Here is a 17,002-nt window from a genome sequence, read left to right on the forward strand (position 1 = left end):
TTCCTTCACCTAACCCTACCCAAAATAGCCCTGGACATCTGACCCCTTCCTTCACCTAACCCTACCCAAAATAGCCCTGGACATCTGACCTCTTCCTTCACCTAACCCTACCCAAAATAACCCTGGACATCTGAACCCTTCTCATCAACTAACCCTACCCAAAATAACCCTGGACATCCAAACCCTCTCATTACCTAACCCTACCCAAAATAACCCTGGATTCACCAACAGAACCCTAAAACCTACCCAAGGGAACCCTGGCAAAAAACTACACGGCTTAAAATAAAAATAAAATATCCCTCAGCCCAAATAGCCCGCTTGGATTAAATAAATATATTTATCATTCAATTTAACGGACTTACCCCTTCGTTTCTGCCCGGCCATTCTTCTTGCCAGTCTAGGTTGTAAAGATTGACCCTTGACCCTTTTAAAACTTACCGGCACATGTGCTGAGAGGTCAGAACACCTCTCTGAACACTAGAGGTCAGCACAACACCAGGTTTTGGGATCCCTTCAAAACTTTTACATTGAACTGGACCTAGAAGAAAAGGAAAAAGGGAGAAAAAAAGATTAATAAATCAATTAACAAATATACAAACAAATAAATACATGCATTAACTCATACAAACATATCAATAAAGATAAATAAATAAATAAATAAATAATATAATAAATAACATAACGCCTAAAAAGATTCATAAAAATAGAGGGAGAGTTGGTGGGAGACAATATAGATCCCATACTATTTCAAAGCGGTCAGTGGAATGGATGGCCAGTGCACAACCGTCATCGGGTTCCCTGGAACCCGATGGCTGGAAATACAGAAAACCTAACCCTAACCCTAACCCTAACCCTAACCCTAACCCATGGTTTATTTTTCTCCGTCCACATAGACGTTGAGACAGACCTATTTTAGGTCTAATATGGCAAATAAAATTATTAATAAATAAGCAGCCGGCATCATTTGAGGGTGTGATGCGTCTGAGCGCAATGTTTATTTATTTTTCTCCGTCCATACAGACGTCGAGATTAATTAGAATATGCCCCTTACCTGACACGCACTAAAACCTACCCCTGTTTTTTGGCACAGACCCCTCCCTGAAATAGCCCGGGTCATCATAGCCCTAGCTGGGATTTTTTACAGTGACCACAAAAATGTCTTGACCATGCGCTGGCTTTCTTCGATAAAGTGTTGGCTGTCGTGTATGATTTGGGTGTATGTGTGAGACTCGTGGCGGCCAGTACAAATCTGGACAGTGCGTAACCGTTTCCGAATCCTTCGGGATTCGGATCCTGGATTTCATTCCCCTAACCCCTGTTTTATATTTTTGAACCCTATTTGGTACAGCCCTTAGAAGAATAGCCCTGGGCTCATAATAATTTTATTCGGTGCTTTGAGAGCATGTTCGGGACAGTGCTGGCTGTCTTGTGAAGTTGGATGGCCTTCTCGGGCATTTTTTCACATTTAATTTGATGCGTTTGTTTGGTTGGCGGACCGAACCACATGGTGAGTGCATAAACCTCTGCGGCTGGTCCGTTGTGGGGAGAAACGTTTTTTTTTCCTCGTGGCGAATCGGCCGCTTTGTGTATTTTCCTTCACCTAACCCAGATCAAGAAAGAAATATTATTTAACTATTTGAGATTCATCGGCCTGACGATGGGCTAACGTTCTGATAGCCCATCTTGCTATCTTCTTCGTTTTTTATTGCTGCTGGTTAGCGTAAGCCGATGAGTTGGTGGGCAGGGCTACTGAATTCAAAATCTCAAGGGAAAGGTAATTTCACAAATGTGTTATTTGTGCCGATTGTTTTGGCATTTAATTTTTGACAAATGGCATTTATACTCCGTATCTAATATTTTTTAATGTCTTTTACCTTTGACAGTGTTAAAGGTGGTGTCACGTGGATGGGAATATACATGTAAATGATATACAGATGAGGTCATTCATAGTAAAACTAGGCGTTGTAAGCCTCCATATATGGTAATTTCGGGGAGGAGTCAGGATGGAGAAGCACGTACGCACAATCTGCTGCTGGCTATGATTTATAAAGGGATTTTTGCGCAGGTCTGGTTGCAAAAGCTACAAAATCTAGCTTTAGTACATATGTACACTTTTAGGATGAAATCTACTCAAAGTTTTATAAATGAGACCCCTGGTCCTTTAAGGCAGAACATACTTCCTTCTCACTCGCTGTCGCTGAGGAGTAACTTTAGGCAGTCCGTGGATGGAGCGCGAGCAGTGAACATTGCATGGATGCGTTCTAATTTTCTGTTGCTCTTTGCCGTTTATTTTTCTGTTTAGTAACGCAGTTGTCAGTGGAGTGTTTGCAAACTGCCCCAATGTATGCATGGGATCTACGGTGATCATAAACCCCCTTTGAAATGTTTGATACATTTCACCCCCTATGGCCAGATTTGAGTATGTTGTTTGTGTCTCTCCTCTCCTGTCATCTTTGTGTATCAGGATTCATCAGGAAATGATGCCTCACCTTTTCATGGATTTGATGGATAAGTTTTATGTATTTATTGAAAATAATAAGAGACAAAATAGCACAAACACTCTAATGTTGCAGCAGCTTCAGTGCTTGAACTCCTAAAACACACTTGGTTTAAACTATGTTTAATAAACCACAAATCTACATACATAAATTGTATTTAAAACAATAAAACTAAATGAAGCTGATCTCCATCAACACAAACAGATACATTGAGAAAAGCAAACACACACACACAGTTCATTTAGTCTATATGAGGATTTATTAAACACACACACACACATGTTGTTTCAGTGACAGAAGTTCAGCTGTAGTATGAATGTAATGAAGAGACTATAACATTTCACTGTCAGTGATTTATCATGAGCTCAAAGCATTATGGGTAGAATCTCTCATCAGTCTATTCTGATTTATCAAAGCAGTTTCACAGATGATCCAGAATCAATCCTAAACCCAGGATAGAGCGGCTGAGTGAATGTGGTCTGGACTGAGTGGATGAGGCTCATTGTGTCTCTAGTGATGCTGTAGAATGACAGAGTTCCTGCACTGGGATTCACATACACTCCTAACCTATTTCTATTGCTGATGGGCTTTACATGGAGAACAGTCTTTAAATTATTGTGCCAGAATGAGTATTTGTCAGGATAGCAAACCAAACTCCAGGACTGAGCATTACATCCGAATGCACACTCATCACTCCCTCCCTTCCTGCTGATGCTTTTATATGACACTGCTATAAACACATAATTTCCATGCCACTCAACCTCCCAGTAAGAGCGTCCACTCACACTCTCTTTATACAACACCTGAGAATAAAAATCAAATCTGTCAGGATTATACCAATACGAATGGTCTGTATTAGTGAAAGTAATCTCTCTTTTGTCCTCAGAGAGACGGAGGTTTCTATGCACTGTGTCCAGGTCCAGATTGAGCAGAGGTGAATCTGATGGCGAGAAAACATCACAATCAGGAATTATGAATCCGATCTTCTAATGTAGCTGAAATCTTCATGTTCTATATATCAGCAGTATCTAAGTACAGTTTAATCATCATTTACATGATCAACTCATGTCATGTTTTCTTTCCCCTTCTCCAGAAAGAACATGAACACACGTTTTTTGCATGTGTTCTTATTGACTTACAGTGTAGGAAGTCGCTCCTGGTCTCGGGATCATGGTCTGTGGAAATCAACAGACATAAAGAGTGAGATTATCATGCCGAGAAAAATGTATCCATTGCTAACACATGCAGAAATCCTCCAACACTGAAGATATTTAGAGAAATGTTTATGCTGTTTCCAGAGCCCAAATTCTGACAGAAGCACTATTGAGGGTTTGATACTCTTAACACTTTTCCTAAAACGTTCGATTTTGGCATCTTAATTTCAAAAGGCTATATCTTAAAAGTGATAAAAGATAGAGACTTTCTGTAAATTAGAGAAATTAAGGATGACCCAAGGTTTATGTAGGGATTACATTTCCCATCTAATTTGTATATTATGATGTCATATGGTGGTGGCAATCTTGGATTCTAGAATTTTCATGAAAAGCCACATGTTTAAATGATAAAATGCAGCACTTCTTTCCCCCCAAAATGTCCCTCACCTTCTGTGTGCTATATTGCACAATACTGAATGTTCAGGTAAATAGTAAACAAACTGAAAATCATTACTAATAAGTGGTAGAAACAAACCGAATGCATGTAGCGGTTGGCCTTTTTCTGTAGAGATTTTCCATTTACTACATATAGTAGGCACTCTGATTCCATGTATGGGGCACACAATATATATATATATATATATATATATATATATATATATATATATATATATATATATATATATATTATGAATAATAATGCCCCTGCCCCGTGTCACACCGCGTCTGCTCCTGCCACGAGTAGCGCGGTCAGATCTGCCTCGCATGCTAGGCAGTGCTAGGCGAGTGTGCACAGCTAGAACTACTGTTATTGTCATTTTGACTCCAAACTGTCCTATGAATACGTCCACCTCGTTTAACATACCCAGTGGCATTATACCAGTCTCCACCACAATGCTGTCACTGCGATCGCGGAGAAGCGCACAATCAGAAGACGCATGCTTCATGACGAGCGCGGTAAAAATCTTCCGCGGCCGCCTCGTTCACAACACTAACACACCTGCTAACTTCCCGATGAACAACACGACCCCGGAAAACACTGTTTCCACCACTGACATTGGGCAAAGGACCATCTACATTGGGCAAAGGATCCACCATTTGTGCTTAGGGTAACATTAGGGTTAGTTTCACTTTCAGAATCCCCGTCATCTGATATTCCCTTTCAGAATCAGGGTACGCAAATAGAAGACCCAACACTTGATTGTGGGTAAGCTTTATTGATGCCATTAGAAAATAATAATAGTAATAATAATCTAATGTAAATACTTGCTGATAGTGACAGTTCTCTGATAAAACCGCTCACTCACACACCAGATCCGCTTTTGTTTGCACTAATTCAATGCACTCTTGCTCGAAGATTTTGGATAGAATCATGATGTTTTTTTGATTCGGGGATGAAGTTCGACATGTCTGCCATCTAGTGGAGAGGAGGTCGAACAGAATTTGACACCCTATTTGACAAAATCAGCCGTTTTATTCAGTGCCGCATCTTGTCGAGTAAACTCGACTGTGGCGCCTAAAGGGTTAAAAAGGCCCATTGTGGATTTAATTTTGAAGTTGTGTCTGTGAGACTTGCTCTGGCAATCAGCAAATGTCAGTTGATTTAGGTACTTCAGCTCATGTTAACTGTTTGATTAACTGAATTTATTATGTTTGGTTGATATCCCTTGTTTAAGGATACTTTACATTAAAGTAATGATTTATTTGTGTTCATGGATTCACATGATGTTGCTTTATTGTTCATGGAAGTGTAGCGACTGAGACACATAATAGTCAGACACATAATCGCCTGTTACATTTAAGTAATATGTTTTAAATGCTTTGTGCTTCGTATTAGACCTAACCCCAAACACAACAGAGAAAGATCCTCAGTTACCCTGAATACCAACTGATAAGATGTTTTATGGCCCTAAAAAAATTCCACATGGGAAAGGCCATAGTTAAGACACAAAACTTGTAATAAACACGCTTTTACCTCAAGTTATAGACGAACCGTCTATAAATGAACACACACCCCTGGACATCGTATGTATGCATATAACTAATTGTGAAGTATTCCTTGTGTTATTTCATATATGCATCTATGTGTCTTATGAACAACTTACTATTTAATGTAATCTCATATATGTCTTGTCTCTTATCAGATTAAAGCTTGTTTCACCACTTACACTTTCATGCAGGTTCCTTATTCAGAGGATGCAGAGTGTGTTTGTTGCATTGATTAGAGTATAAATGGGCACAGACACATTGATTCATGCTTGAAACAAAGAGCCATAAAATCTCCAGGGGAATTCCCCGCTTGGAAATCCCAACAATCTCATTGGTCAAGTCTACCTCAGGAGGGTGTGACTACTCCCAGACCTTAAAATAGAAACGCTTGGATTCCCTCACTCTCTTCTCTTCTGCCTGGCACCTATGACACAAGCTGGGCCTTTGGGCTTCCACCCGACGGGCCACCAAGAATGGTGAGCCTACACACACAGAACCTGCGTGTGTGGTACAGGAAACCCGACTCCACCATGCGGCCATGGGCCAGCAGGCCCAAACTCCTCATGCTATGTGCAACTTCCTCAACCTCGACAGAGTCAAAGCAACTATGCAAGTTCATTGTCCTTCCTTCGCTTAACGCAAAAGGAAACATTCACAACTGCAAAACGATCAGATGGAACCATCAATACTTTCTCCTACGACTATATCTCTGGATGGCATCTCGGGCAAATGCAATAAATATACTAAGAAATACAAATTGCGGTGTAGCTAGTCAAACTGTAAACTCCTTTGCTCCGACAAAGGAGCTTATCAGAGATGGTTCTCACCGGTTAGACTCTTTGCATAACTTTATCCATCTGTTCTGACCCGGTTCTTCTAACTGACTTTGCCTCTTGCAATGTATGTGTTGTGTATGTTTGTTGTATATCTGTTTGATCTTATCCATTATGTCTCCCTGCTGCAAACAAATTGTCACTTAAATGATCGATCTTGTTGTGCATTCTTAGAATTAATTAATAATCAATGCTTAACGTTCATAGGATGAACTGATTGATTGATTATAATGTGGCCACATCAAGTTAATATATTTAACTGATTAAAATATTCGTAATTTATCATAAAGGATAATCATAATGAGTTATGAATAATTATTGCTCTGACATAATAGCCACACCTACTAGGTAATAAGGTTGTCAATACAAACATTGATTGTGTGAATGAAGCAAATATTTTTTTTAAAGATTAAGATTTAAAAAAAAAATGTGAATGTAAATATGGCACTTACCCTGAGATGGTGTAGGGCCGATAGTGTCACTGGCTTCACTCACTCCCACTTTACCGACTATCCTGTAGCGGATCAAGTACTGCTTCCCAAACTCCAAACTCAGAGTGAAGTCTTCATCAGGTGTGTTTATGACATGCCACTGTTCCCTGTTCACCTGCTGGTACTCCACTCTGTACTGCACAGTTTCTCCAGTTGGGGACTTCTGCAGTTTCAGGGACACACTGGACTTCTGGACATCCTTCAATTGTGGTGGAGGAGGTTTCGACACGGGCTGGAACTGTGTGTCTGTCAGCTTCCCTTTTTCATACAGATGGATGGTGGAGCCTGGACTGGATGGATCAGAGATGGCCGACAAAATGAATCTGTATCTCTTTTCATCTTTATTAGCCTCTGAAAAACTTTTGAAAAGAGTTAACGTCTCTCTCATCTTTGAGATGACAGCAGGATCATTGAACCACTTTCTAACAGATGCCACAGAAACCATTGTTTGTTCCCCATCTAGCTCTTTAAACTTGTCAGTTTCCAGAAACTCCTTCAGGGTTGAAATATACTGGTCTTCATACTTCAGAGAGGTGAAGGTCAAGCACACCACAACATCAGTATTAAGATTAAAGAAGATGTTGTTGAGACGATCCGAGTCCTCAGTTGTGATTCCCTCCAGCATCTTGGTGTGAGAACTCAAGAGGTCAAGTTCAGACTTTGCACCATCTAACCACTGGTTAAGACTGTCAGCTTTAAAAGGGGAGCTGTAATGGATCTTCTGAATGTCTTCTATCGACTTCTCCTCCATCTCTCCTCCTCGTATAGCAGGCAAGACCCTGGCCACTGCTTTCAGGAGCATTGTCTTGTAAATGCTGAATGAGCTCTGAAATGATTGCAGCCTCTCTTTGATGTCCTTGAGAACATTCACAATCATTCTATTAGACAGGTCGTTGTATTTTCTCTCTACTTCTCCCAGCCCCTCCATTATATCTTCAATGTTGGTAACCAGACGTGTGGTGATTTCTCTCTCCAACCGAGCAGCTTTTTCATTCAGTAGAGAAAGAGGATAGAGCCAGACTTTGATTGGAACAGCATTCTGTGGATTATCCTTCAGGATAGCGGGGAGCTTCTTGAACACATCTACGGCCTCTGTGTAAGTGGTGGGGTTCTGCTCAAGGTGGAAGTCACCATGAAATCTGCAAGCAACACTATCAGCCATTTTCTTATCACTATCTGTCATTTCTAAAGATCATTGTCCCTCAATAGAAAATTGAGGGATCTTCTTGACAATGACATTCAGTTTTCCCTCAATCTCCTGCTTTTTTTCCTCTTCTGAAAATCTCCGATCAAACACCATGAAGGCCTGAGCTCCATACAGTACAGCCGTGACCACATGAGTAGCAGTTTTCTGGTCAAAAACCTGAGGGTAGGTGATCTGGCCCAGATGAGTCATAGTGAGCTGTTCAAATCTGGAGGTTTCACTGTAATACATTGTTACTCTGGACTGTTGGTTTGAGGATTTGGTGTCACGCAGAAACTTGGCAGATCCTCCCACCTCCACCAGCCCTCCTAAGAAGCTGGCCTTCAGGGAAGCACTTACATCCAGGAGACTGGCCTTACTAGAGAGAGAGTCGGAGCTACTGAAGTCATAATCTGTCTTGTGCTTTGGACGGCTGTCCAAATCTTCTCTCAGTGACTTCTTATCCCACAGAGTAACACCTGAAATGAGAAATTACTTTAACAGTTCTGTATGAGGACATAATGTACTGGTAAAGATTAATGCAAGTTATATTGTGTTGTTACACAAGTACTAGTGATCCAACATTTGGTGAAGAGGGGAAATTAACCTTCATTAATATTATTTTGTTTTAGGTTGTTAAAGCACCTGGAATGAAGGTATCCTTGCGGCAGTCATAGAGCATTCCAGGATACAGAGGTCTTCCTAGAGCTGCCACTTCAATGGGCTCTGATGCCAAGGCTGCAGTAAAGAACAAAAAAAAAATATTACAATATGTATATTATACAGGTGTAACTCAGTAAATTAGAATGTTGTGTAAAAGTTCATTTATTTCAGTAATTAAGCTTAAAAGGTGAAACTAATGTATTATATAGACTCGTTGCATGCAAAAGTGAGATTTTTAAATCCTTTATTTGTTATAATTTTGTTGTTTATGGCTTATAGCTTATGAAAACCCCAAATTCAAAATCTCAGAAAATTTGAATGTTACATTAACCCCCTCAAGTCAGCTGTCATACCGGGCCGATCAATGCACTTTTTTATCAGTGCCAAAGAAACTCAAATAACTCTGTCGATTTTCATAATTCAGGCAAGTGTTATATATATATATATATATATATATATATATATATATATATATATATATATATATATATATATATATATATATATATATATATATATATATATATATATAGTGTGTGTGTATATGTGTACAGTCACAATAAAAACAAAATGTGCAGCAGCAGAGGAAGAGGGAGGGTGGGTGGGAAATCTGAGGGCACAGGAGAACCATGGAACACGGAAGAAACAGGGGTTACGGGAGAGACAGGGGTTGTGGGAGAAATGTCTGAGTACCAGTCAGTTAAGTCTGCCTCGTAGATGTCACGCAGTTCCTGGAGATGGCCGCCAGAGGTCCTCATCACATCCACCGCGGTGGGCTGATGGGTGGGGCTCCTGTCCCAACCCTCAAGCTCCATGAGGACTCCCTCCATGACGAATGATGTTGCCGGCTCACGCACATGGTCAGACCCTCGCTGTGGTCCGGGCTCTGGGGTGATGACTCCTCTCAACCTCTGCCTGGGTTCGGGCTCGTCGATCCCTAAACCAGGGGGACCGGGCTTTCGCAGTGTTTGGCCCCAGATTGTGGAATGCTCTGCCTCCCCTGGTCAGAACGGCTCCCACAGTTGAATGTTTTAAGTCTCGTCTTAAGACCCACTTTTATTCCTTGGCTTTTAACTCCACGTGAGTTGTGTGGTCCTGTGTCTTATTGATTTTATATATTTTTGTGCTTTTTTCTTGTATTGCTCAGTCAATTTTACTAGTTTTTATTGTTTGAATGGAGGCTGGTGAAATTACATAGAGTATTTATTTATTTATTTATTGTTTTTTAAATTTTTGTGCAGCACTTTGGAAACTGATTGTTGTTTGTAAAATGAGCTATATAAATAAAGTGAATTGCATTGGATTGGATTTCTTTGGACCGGCCGCTGGAATGCATGCCTTCGACCGCTTGCTCAGGCCGGCGTAGTAGAAATCGGTGAGCGGTTGGCCTTGGAAACGGGACAGGCACACGAGCTGGAGGAAGTCCCGGGTGTGTGCCTCCAGTGGGCGGTCTCCCTGCTCCAGGCAGAGAAGCTGGACATTTTTCCACTTTTCAGGGGAGCAACATTGTTTAAAACCGATAAAAGAAAAGACCAAGAGAAAAAACAAGGCCCAGAGTATGGCCTTTGATGTATGTAGGACCAAAGAAAAACTGTTTAAAATGAAATGATTCAGTGCACTCATGAATACAACAGTATTATAATATGAAATACTTCAATGGGCAGCACATAGCGTGCATGCGCTAATGCACATCCTGTGCGCAGAATGATGTGCTTGAAGCAACATGGAGTCATAGCGCACACACGTGCAGAGGTAACACTTCCGCTTCACAACATTAAAAGCACAAAGGAAAGAGATATTGATGTGTACTGTAGGCCTTATAACTTATCTATGCAATAGTTTGTTAAGCCTTTTCTGCAAACTATTTTAAGTATAATAACAGGAATATTGAATCATCATCGTGTTGACTGTCATAACGTGACGCCGCAGCAGAGGGAGGGAAGAGTTTACGTGAACTTGAATTTATCGACTTCAATATTTATCTGTACCTAACATTAAACTATGAAAAAGCTTACAATAACAGTGTGTAAAGGCTTGAACTTTCATGTACATATCCATGTCATTTCACAATGCCATCATTAATAACACTTCATCATTGATTCAGAGGACCATGTCTCCGCTTTAGCTGAGGAGCCACACACATGATGAAGTCATGAGAAGCTAATGCTTAGTTAATGATGAGAGTGTGTGTGTGTGTGTGTGTGTGTGTGTGTGTGTGTGTGTGTGTGTGTGTGTGTGTGTTAAGGGGGATGGGTGCCAGCTGCATTTTGATGGTGAAAAAAATAGCTCTTTTATTGCTGTGTGCTTTGGCCAGCATTAAATGATTAAAAAATATATATATAATTCTGGGTTTGAATAAAAAAATAAATGTATAGAACCAGTTTATTTGTTGGGCATTCAATATATCGTTTTATATAATTAGTTTAATAATTGTGTAAATACAAATATAAAAAGACGCTTAGATAAATACTAAAGTAAACTCGGTCAACATGAAACAAAGAACACTGAAGATGCTAAATTGCGAACGGATATCGGATATCTCTCTCACTCTGTGTGCGTGTGTCACTTTCTCTCTTGATGGGGATAATTTAACCCTTTCATATCATTTGGCTATTACAAATGTGAAAAATAAGTTAATAAATAAATAAATACAAATAACTTGAATTAAATAGTGGTCTTCTGGACTTATCTTTTGAGCTGCAAAAGATAACTTTGCATATATTTGAAAATGACCTATTATATCATATAACATTAGAATTTATCTATATTTAAATTACATCATGGGTGTGGCTTTTGGTCATAACAGTTGGTGGTCAGCTGTGACTACAGATTGCTTCTGAAGATAAAAGATTATGTCAGTGTCTTCACAACTATGCTCCTTTTAGGAAATAAATTGGAATCTGTGAGGATTTCCAGTCAGGATTTAGACCGTATCATAGTACTGAGACTGCTCTCATCAGAGTTACAAATGATTTACTATTCAGTCAAGTCAAATTTATTTATATATCGCGCTTTTACAATGACGATTCTTTCAAAGCAGCTTCACAGTGTTAAACAGGAAAATATTGCAATAAAATTTGATTCGTCTGTACAGTCGTTCTCCCTAATCTACAACTGAGTGAAGACGAAGATGAGAAAGAATGTATCGGACTGGCGTCAGACAATTGGACCGTATATCAGAGGATATATCGATAGTAACATTTGATGGGGATAAAGACAGAGAAATGGGGAAAATCCAACTCTTTGACTTTAAAAGCAACATGAGGAGAAAAGAGAACTCTCTGCATGGTCTTTATTGGACATTGGCAATTATTGGACATTTCTTTCTTTCTTTCTTTCTTTCTTTCTTTCTTTCTTTCTTTCTTTCTTTCTTTCTTTCTTAAGCACATTTTTTTAAGCACTCCGGGCTCTCATGTTCTTGAGTCGACATCACAAGAGAATGTCTGAGGCCTCTTGCGTCCTTGTGCACACATACACAACTGCAGGGGGTCCAGACGGCATCAAGCACAGTGGCGTTTGTATCTTGTTCCCATATGCACTTTGTGCAACATTGAGTGTAGCTTTTGAAAGGGAACTCTCTGGGTTACTTGACTGTAACCGTATTTATAAAGTGGAACGAGATGCTGCACTGCAGTGCCGTGCTGATGATGTCCCAGGACTGCTCTTCAAACTAAAAGACCTGAAGACTTGCAGCTTGAGGTCATCTGTTTATAGCCTCGTGTAGCAGGTGTGCGAGTGACGTCACCTTCATGTTAAACACACTATTCGCAGCTGGTCACGATAAAGACAACCCACTTTGTGCAGCATCTTGTTCCGTTTTTTCAGGGAACAGGGTCACGGTCACGTAACCCCAAGCATTTTCTTGATTGTGTGTGTTGTTTCCCAGATAGCATGGTGACATTGATTCAATGTTGAAATTCCATCAGAATCATCATTTTGGTTGAGGTTGAAATTTCAATGCTAAGTAATATTGGATCAATGTTGAAAATTCAATGCTAACACCATACTGGACCAATGTTGAAAATTCACTGCTAAATAATATTGGATCAATGTTGATAATTCCATGCTTTTCAGTGTTGAAAAGACAAACATTGAATCAATGCTGATGTTTGGTCAACTTAATTCTCCACCGGTGAGGCTTACGGTCAATCTATCTGTCACATTATTCAACATGTTAAGGCAAGTCCAAATCAATTGGGTACATTTGTGTGAATGTGAGCACTTTTATTATCCTCAAAGGATACGACGAGTACACCAACGAGTGTGTGGATTAACAAAGAATACATAAATGTAAATTTTGTAATTGTAAGCCTTTCTTTAAATTTTTCTGGAAGAGTTAAAATTGTATGCGTGTTTGATTTCTGACTCTTCCAATAAGAAAGCTGTAAAAACTATGAATCTTTTTAAAAGGTATATTATTTTCCTGCTTACTGGCATGTAATGTTGTCATTCTGTGTTTCATGTTATTATAATAAAAAATGTAAAAAACAAATAAAACAAAAACAAAGAACTTCTACCATAAATTTAGTCTATCAGTTTGAAATAAATAAAAATGTAGCCTATTATTATTATTTAAATCATGTAGAATGTACATGCATTTCATTATTTATCTAAAGAATACAGAGTTAATAAAGAATTTAGAATATGTGTCCCTATCGAATGCGCCACAATCCAATCCAGCAGGTGGCGGTAATGCACCTTCAAGACACCCACCAATCAACCAAAGCAAGCGCAGCTGAACAGACTTCAATCGCCAAAAAGACACAGGACAACGGCCATGTTTTTTAGAGGTAAGTGGCCTACAAAAATATAATTATAAAATTCATCTCAATTTTAATTTAGTGTTTTTATTCATCTTTATGTTTTACAACTTGTGTGCTTCTCCTGAGAGTTTTACTGAACTGCAATGTTAATAATAGTCACATGAGCGCCCTCGTAAATTACACAACCAACGGCCAGGATAATCTTAATACATTGAGTTTTTAGTTTGTTTTTCACCAAACCATATCATATTTGTAATCTTTTTTTTTCTTAAGATATACACTGTGAATTGTGTCCAAATTCTGACTCATGCAACTCATTTTTTTTTTTTTAACGGTGCTGCACATGCATTCATTGACTTGTGAGTCGATCCTATTTGATTCATTTGGATTTTGAGACCATATAGGATCGACTCACAAGTCAATGAATGCGCGGCGCAGATCCACAAACGTATCTTACTCGTTGCACGCACAGATGAATCATTTTGAATCATCCTATATTCGTCCAGTGTATAAACGAGAGGCGATCGGAAGGTTAGATGAATTTCTGGCTTGTCAGTAATTGTGTTCGCCACTCGTGAGAGTATCTCACAGCTGAAGCAGAACTAGAACTGATTGACCTGTTAGCGGTGAGGGGAAATACAATCAGCTCGTAGATTTGCTTCAGCTGTGAGATATCACGAGAGCAGATCACAATTACATCATTACAGTTTAATCTTTAATGCAGCAAGAAAAAAAGAAAAGAGTGAGATCTTTAAGTTCTGTAGGCAGCTATGTCAAACTACAGAAATTTAGTAAACAGTTGTGCCTCCAGTTCGTGTTGTAAATGGAAAAAAAATCTCTTCCAAACCACCGTGTAGCCTATACAGCTCCTCTTTTATTTTCTTAATTTAGCTATTTGGTCATTCATTTACTTGTTTCATTTTCACACTTTATTTATTTACTATTAAATACAATAATATTATTCGATAAAACACTGGATATATTCACTTTGCTTTTTCATTCATTGTGTGTCTGCAGGTCCTTTAAAGTCTGTACTAAAATGCATTAATAGTCCTGAATTTAATGTTACCGTTTTAACTGGGATATCAAGATTTTGATAAAATTTCAAGTTTCACTTCATTTTGTAGTACGCTATATTTGTAATGTATAATTAATCACATTTCCAAATATTTATTAACTTCTTGTTGTTTTAGATGCTGTGAATGCTGATAAAAAGAGGCATCAGAGTTTATCTTTGCTGGGACGGTGCAGAACTCGCTCCATTACAACCTGAAAGGCTTCGGGGCATTGCTCATGGTGGAACCCCCTGAGTTTGGAGTATTTTATTCTTTCTTCTACCTTCTTTCTTTCAGTAGTACTGTGTCATTTCTGTATTTATTGGCAAGTTTACATTTGTATTTACTTCCATTTTGCAGATGCACGTTGTCATGTTTTTCCAGGCTCTTCTCATTTGTGTCATAAATTCAGATGTAATAGTTTTAAGTTAATGTGAGATTTCCTGTTGTAACTGTGAGGGCCTAAATAAATACATTTGCATGTAAACTGAAGGATGTTGTTTACTTTGAGTGACTTTTTAATACAAAATCATATCGACTGCAGCCACACATGGTCTCTGATTAAAATGAATAAAATAAAGAGACAAATGAACTGGCATAGAATCCTGCTGTACATAAAGCAAGATTGATCTATTTTTCATTGTTGAAATAACATTATTTCACGGTGCAAACCTGATGAAAAATCAATGTTATATTTCAATACTGGTTCAATGATATTTTGATTGATGCATTAACATTGATTCAACATTGATTCACTTAAATAAGTGGTTTAATTTTAGTTGGAAAACTATTGATTTTAAGCCCATCTTGATCTATTTTTCATCGTTGAAATAACATTATTTCAGGGTGCAAACCTGATGAAAAATCAACATTCTCAACATTGACATCTCAACATTGATTCAATGATATTTTAGTTGATGCATTAACATTGATTCAACGCTGATTCACTGTTTGTCTGCTATCTGGGTTACCATTTACATGCAAATGTTGTACACACCCCGCGTTAACAAACTTTCAAAGTTTATAAATGACCTACTTCTAAAAATAAAATAAAAAGTTGTCTTTAAAATGCTATACTATGAAATAAAATGCTCACTATGCTGTGGAGCCGTTGCTGTGACTCCATACAAACGCATCAGGTGTGATGGTGTAGTTACGCAGAAGTGAAGCTGTATGAGACGGCCGTGAAAGGTATCAGCTCATAGATTCTGATCTCTCAACTGAGGATGTTGACAGAGATTTAAATACCAGAGCTCCCAGCACAAGAAAATTGTATGACTGGCCAGCCGATTTTACTTCAAGTTTTCTTCCCTTTACCAGTTGAATTACCGTAGCAAGAGAAAGTCTTCCTTCAGACAATACATGCTACATGCTCATTTATGGACTCGCTGACTTGTCACGCTGTCCCCAGACCTCACAATTGGTGTGTGTTTTGCTTCAGACATGCTTTAGACACCAGTTCTGCAGCAGGCATTCCCACAGTGTCTCACTCCCCTCTTAACCGGTTACATACGTAACCTGAGTCAATATGTACTTCTAATGATTTTAAATCTGTCCCTGTGATATTGTTGATAGCACATTCATCACATTTTGTAACATTTCAATCTTACCTGGATTTTTTGTGTTTCCTTTGGTGTCTTCAGTTAAAATCTTCTCAGGTTTGGGTTGTAGCACCTCCTATATTTGGAAGAACGGTTCATAAAATAATTTTCTAAAAAGAAATCAAGATTTTTTCCCCCCTTAATCTCATGAAATATATCTGGTTACACTCCACATTATGTCTGAGGGAGTGCACTTACCTGTGCATTCACCACAGCTAGGGTTGCCAACCATAAACATGTACAGTAGATCCAGCGTGGCTGCTTCAGGGACATCATAAGTACCGCCATCTTGTTATCATCAGCAAGGAGACCTGTGTGAATATCAGTGAAGGTTAGTGAAGGAGATGCATAGCACAATCTTGTCTTGTTTAGTTTCAGTCATATTCTGCTTTTTCTGTGCCCATTTGCCTTAGTTCTCATTGTTTGTTTGTTGTTTCTAATTGTGCACACATGGGGCCCGTTCTTCTTACCGCGCTTATTATTTCTGAGATGATTTGATCCCAGATCTTTTAATCATGATAACTAACTGATCCCTGGCTTATTCGGTTCTACAAATGAATTTCCAGATTGGATTCAAATATGTGGATTAAGTTGTCTAAGAGTACTGTGCGTTCTTGTGTTCCCTGAAAAGGCCAGATGCATTTATACTCGAAACCATTGGTGATTGGCTGCCATCAAGACAGCAACGTAATAGCATCATGCCTAATTAAAAAAGCCTCCTTGACAAAAACTTGACAAATTACACATAAAAATCATGTGAATCTCTGGACCT

General features: G+C 38.9%; 1 pseudogene; it reads right to left on the bottom strand.

Moving 5' to 3' along the window:
- Positions 1 to 2,908: 2,908 nt before the first annotated feature.
- LOC137068321 (neoverrucotoxin subunit alpha-like) lies at positions 2,909 to 16,518 on the bottom strand (annotated as a pseudogene).
- Between the last annotated feature and the right edge of the window lie 484 nt (positions 16,519 to 17,002).

This window comes from Pseudorasbora parva, unplaced genomic scaffold (genome assembly GCF_024679245.1).
Source record: "Pseudorasbora parva isolate DD20220531a unplaced genomic scaffold, ASM2467924v1 scaffold_80, whole genome shotgun sequence".
NCBI classification, from domain to species: Eukaryota; Metazoa; Chordata; class Actinopteri; order Cypriniformes; family Gobionidae; genus Pseudorasbora; species Pseudorasbora parva.